Raw genomic sequence first — 5,818 nt, forward strand, 5'->3', positions numbered from 1 at the left:
GCGTCACTTTTAGAATTCGTATCAAGGGCATGTGCTGCTTCAGTTAGTGCTGCTTCGGTTATTAGTGAGAAACAATGCGGCAAGACGTGCATCCAAATGAGAGAGAGAGAGAGACCGTCAAGCTAGACGTTTCTTCTTATATTAACTAACGTACTCTATGATTAGCTCAGTGAATAAAAAAAAAAAAACATAGACCCGGCTAGAACAAGCGGAGTGATACAAAATTGTGAAAGGGCGTTCCTGTAGCGATACCAGTACAATATCTCACAGTTCTCAACCAATAAGATTTGAGAAGCAGAACGAACTGTTATATATTTTCCTGTAGCGATACCAGTACAATATCTCACGTTTCTCAACCAATCAGATTTGAGAACCAGAACAAACTGTTGTATATATATATATATATATATATATATATCCTGCCTGCCTGCCTGCAATACTGTGTTGTGTATTTACATTTTTATTTTTTCTGGTAAATAAATTCTGGCAAATATTTTTTTTCTGGTAAATATTCCTTAAAATAAATAACGTTTTAATAATAATTGTATTAGTAGTAGTAGAAGTAGTACTACATTAAGTATGTCTGTCACAGTTTCTTTGTTTCTCTTTGTATATTATTTTTTTTTCTCAAAAGAAACTGTAAAATGCTCATGAAATGACTCTTAGAGCAGTTCTCGAGATTATGTTTATGTGTTCATGTACTCATATTGAGGCGGCAGAAGCTGAAAACACCACACTTCAGTATGTGTGTAGTAAATAAAACATTATTCACACAGAGACATGTACAACACGCAGGATTCATATATTTAAATAGTCTTTTTGCGGTTTAATATTCACAGACAGTAGTCCATATAGCATATAGATTTAAATGTACTGACCTTCAAATTCTGTGACATTCTGCTTTATACAGTAAATTCCATTTTTTATGACTGGATTCCGCGATTCCGTATGGGTTTTCATAGGGCCCAGACTTTCAGCACAGGCCCAAGTCAAACCAGTGCAGCCCAGACCTCCAGCACAGGCCAAACCTCCAGCTAAGGTCTTTCCAAAGTCATAATAGGAAAATGCTTGTTATAGTGATTTAATATTTGGAAGAGTAGAAAACTAGTTTGGTATTATGTGTCACACAGATATAGTCTCTTACAGCTCTTATTTTCTCAAAATTTGATGGCCATCATAACTTGGGACTGGATGCATGAACTGCTCAAGACTAGGCTTACAAGATGTAGAACCATCTGATTATTATTAAATATGTGCAACAACTTATACTTTTGTAGTTAAGGTTTAGCTCAAATTGTTATGAGTTAAATTGACATGAATAAACCATTAATGACTAATCTGTCATTTTTGTAAAACAATCATAATTGCGATTGTTAACAATAATCTGGATGTAACCACTGTTACTTATGCAATTATGAAGCACGTCAGTCTTATGGGATAGGCTTTACCATGAAATTGTGTGTGCTGAAATCATGTTTTCAGTCCTGGCATACCATGTACTGATGATTGGCCAGACATTTGGAGTAAAAGCAAATGGTGAGGTTTTTAAATCAAATAACCCTTGGTTGGGGTGCAATAATAAGAGGATTGGTATTTTATTGTTCAATCTGACTTATGAATTCATATGGTCTTTTACTTTTTTCACCATTGGTAAAATGAAAGCAGAGACTATTGATCCAGTTAAATTAATATTAAAGTGACTATAGAATAACATTACAGCTTATTTGGGTTTTTGAAGCCCTATGTTTGTGTTTTTCTAATTATTTTGAAGTTTACATTTTAGTCTAACAACATGCAATTCTTGACCTAGCTGTCTTTGTATGAAGCATGGTTTGTGGTATTTGAGGTATTTGATTTTAACAGTGTGGAAACAAATAAAATCAGAAATAAACATACAAATAAGAAGGAAGTAAGAATCAAATAAACAAATTAAACAGCATTAAACTAATTTCATTGGTTATTTTCTTCATTACAGGATGCCTGGTCTGTTCTAATGTTGGATCAACAGGGGTCTTCAAAGAACAAGGTGTCCAGGTTTCCATGGAGTCGTCTACATTTCAAATTCAAGGTTTCAACAATGAAAACAGAGACATTGTTTTATGTTCATTATGGAACAAAATCAAAAGACATTTTTGCTCAAAAGCACATGCTCTTGCTGAAAAGACAGAGAACTTAAAAAATATGTATGCAATGAACATATCATTACTAAAAGAGACTTACTCACATACCACATATTACCTTGCCAAAAATAATCGCCCCTTCACAGATCACAAAGCAAAAATGGGACAAATTCTGCATTCCTGTTTCAGTGCCACCAAAAATATCAAAAACATTGCGAAAGAAATACTGTGTTCAATTGTGAACAACACTGTTAGCTCCTCGAGCAAACTATCTGTACTTATAGATGAGGTATCCACCCTGAGTAGAAAAACCACCATGATTGTTAACTTCAAAGCCTCTATCCTAGGTGAACCACCAGAGTTCATATTTCTTGATCTAGTGGAAATTCAGGACCAGACATCTGAAGGAATAACTGATGCTTTTATGAGTTGCCTAACAAAAGCAGGATTCACAGAATAGTGTCTAAAACAAAACTGGGTGTCCTTTGTCTCAGATGGTGCTAGTGTTATGGTGGGCAAGCACTCTGGTGTGTCAACAAAATTGAATTGATTGCCAAAACTGCTCACTTGGCTAGAACTTCTCACATAGGCTAACACTGGCAGTTTCTGATGCTCTAGATAACGTTACTGCTATCAATCACTTCAGAGTCTTTGTTGAAAAATTGCACAACATCTATAGCAAGTCAAACAAAAACCAGAGTGAGCTTTTAGAATCAGCAGCTCGCAGGTTCTCAAAATTGGCAGAGTCTTAGATGTTGGATGGGTTGCCAGTAGTTTTCGGAATGTTCAGGCTGTCTAGACATCTTTTACTGCCCTTGTCAGGCACTTTGAAAAGGCCTCCAATCATGACCAGAGGAACTGCACCGAGAGACAGACATACAGAGGCTTATGTGACAGGCTTAAAAGTCCAGAATTTCTCTGTGACCCTGGTTTGATGTATGATACCTTACTTGAATTGTCCATCGTCTCCGAGGAATTGCAAACGCAAACTATGACTCTACTCAGAGCAGATCTTCTTGTGAAAAGAGCAATCAGGGTTTTAGCATCATTTAAAACTCAGCCAGGGGGTAAACTTTCAGCTGCTTTGGAGGCAAAAGATCATGGCAGATTCAAAGATCTGCACTTGAAGTCAAATCTTAAGATTAAGTCTATAAACACTGAAGAATCATTGCAAAGCCTAACTGGCAGTGTACAAGAACGTCTTCCTTTTGAAGAAGACATCCTCAAAGATTTAAGCATTCTGGATACAAGTAGGTGGCCATCAGAGCCTGACATTCATTATGGTGAAGCAGAGGTTCGTAGGCTTTGTGCACGTTTTAATTTGTGGGCTGACTAGGCCATTAGGGGAATTCAATACTTAATTGAACCTCCCCAAACTGAAAGTCAGAATTTTAAACCCCTTAAGAACTGTATGCAGACCTTTCCTGCCAGCACTGCAAAATGCGAAAGAGGTTTCAGTCTTATGAATACCATCTTGACTAACAAGAGGTCTGTGCTTCTTGTTTCAAATGTTTCACATTTGAGAATGATTAACCTCAATGGCCCACCTATTTCACTGTTCAACCCAGATAAATATGTATAGTCCTGGACAAGACATCATTGCACTGAAAAAGACCCACAGTCACGGCAATGTAAATCTGAAACTAGATAGAAAATCTTTTTGGAACATACTGTAACTGAATAAAGAATGCATAATTTAAAAATGTCATACTTTTATAACTGATATTGTTTTTTTAGAGTATACAATGAGTTTAGAAATGTATGCACAAATGACGGATTGTAAATGTAATTTACATATAATATAAATCGATATATTACTAATAAACTAAACAAACACATTTCTGTCATTTTTGGCCACATTTATTTGGGATTTGGGTTGGGATGGATAATAGTATACCACTTTTTTAGGACTACACCACTGATCTGCACTTTGTTGTTTAAGATGAGAGAATTTGTGAGAGTGTGCAATGCTGTAAAAATGCATAAAAAGAAATATGATGTAACATGAGCAGATCTAAATTTAATGCTGCAATCGACCATTTTAATTTCATTTTCATTTAATTTGTGACCGCTGTATTAGATTTAGTTAGTGCAGGGGCATTTTCCCCCAAGCCGCCGTTAATTTCAGACCTGTGGTCAGGGGAAGCCTTGCCCAGCCTTACTCACACTCTGCCTATGATCTTACCATCATCATGAAGTGAAAACGAAGATCCACTCTGCCAGTGTAACTTATCAATGTTGCTGTCTGTAAATACCTTCAGAAAAGAGCGTGTTCTATAAAGAACATACGTGTAGGTATAAGGGAACAATGTGTTACGTTTGGGTAATAAGTGTCACGGGTGCACTGCTGAGCGGATTGAGTAGCAAGGAACGGAGAGAGACGAGGAGTACATCAATCCAAATGGGTTTAATTAATACAAAGGAACACGGAACACTCACGTAATACATGTAGACATAGACATAGACAATACCTGACGCTGGAGCACACACAGGGAACACTATTTATACACACAGGAGGAGGGGATGACGAGACACACCTGGGAGCAATGAAACATCATGGGAAACACCTGGGACAAATTAAACATGGGAAAGGAAGGCACATGAGGAGCAAAACAACCACAAAACACGGAACAGAGTCTGACATAACGCCCCCCTCCGGAAGGCGTGTCCTCACGCCATATACATGATTGCAAAGATACTATTTAAACTGAACTTAGCTGGATGATGACATCACTGAATTCAATGATGAACTGCCTTTAACTGAAAAATTAGTGTTTACTATTGTCATTTTGCATTATTGACACACTATTTTCCTAATTAATGCTGTTCAGTTGCTTTGACACAATCTGTATTGTTAAAAGCGCTATATAAATAAAGGTGACTTGACTTGACTTGACACAGGAGGAGGGGATGACGAGACACACCTGGGAGCAATGAAACATCATGGGAAACACCTGGGACAAATTAAACATGGGAAAGGAAGGCACATGAGGAGCAAAACAACCACAAAACACGGAACAGAGTCTGACAATAAGGGGGTAACAACCAGATATGCAACCTGCAAAGAACTGCGTAAGTAAACTGAAGTTACAGTGTAACTTTTTTGTAATTATAGTGTACCTATTCAGTACCTCTGTGTAGGTATAAGGGAATAATACGCAAAGTTTGGGGAATAAAGGTAACACAGGCATTTACAACCTGTAAAATTACAAATTATTTATACTGTAAGTATTTTGAAGCCAAGAGGTACCTATTCTAATATTATGTGGTATGTATGGCCTAAACAACAATCTTAAGTTTGGGAATGATTTAGAAAGACGATATATACTTTTTATAATTTTATATTGGTATTTTATTATAGGTATAGGTATTTTTTAACCATGGGGTACACATTCTATTATTAAAGGATGGACATGATGGAGATTATTACTGAACAACAAAACTGGACATCTAGGGAAATTAGTTAATGAGTTTCTGCTATGATTTATAATTCACAAGTCTACTTACCTTATGATTGCATGATATACCATCAATGTTCAATGCAGCTTAAAACAAGCTTACCTCTTTCCAGCTGTAAAAAATAAATAAAGAGGGTTTAATTTGGCCATCGAAAAGTAGTGCAATATTTTTCTCTGTAATTACTGTGCAAATATACACTTGTTATGTGTTTAAGTCCAACTAGTTCCTCACTTGTTCCA

This window comes from Sinocyclocheilus rhinocerous, unplaced genomic scaffold (genome assembly GCF_001515625.1).
Source record: "Sinocyclocheilus rhinocerous isolate Xijiao unplaced genomic scaffold, SAMN03320098_v1.1 scaffold1087, whole genome shotgun sequence".
Lineage (NCBI taxonomy): Eukaryota > Metazoa > Chordata > Actinopteri > Cypriniformes > Cyprinidae > Sinocyclocheilus > Sinocyclocheilus rhinocerous.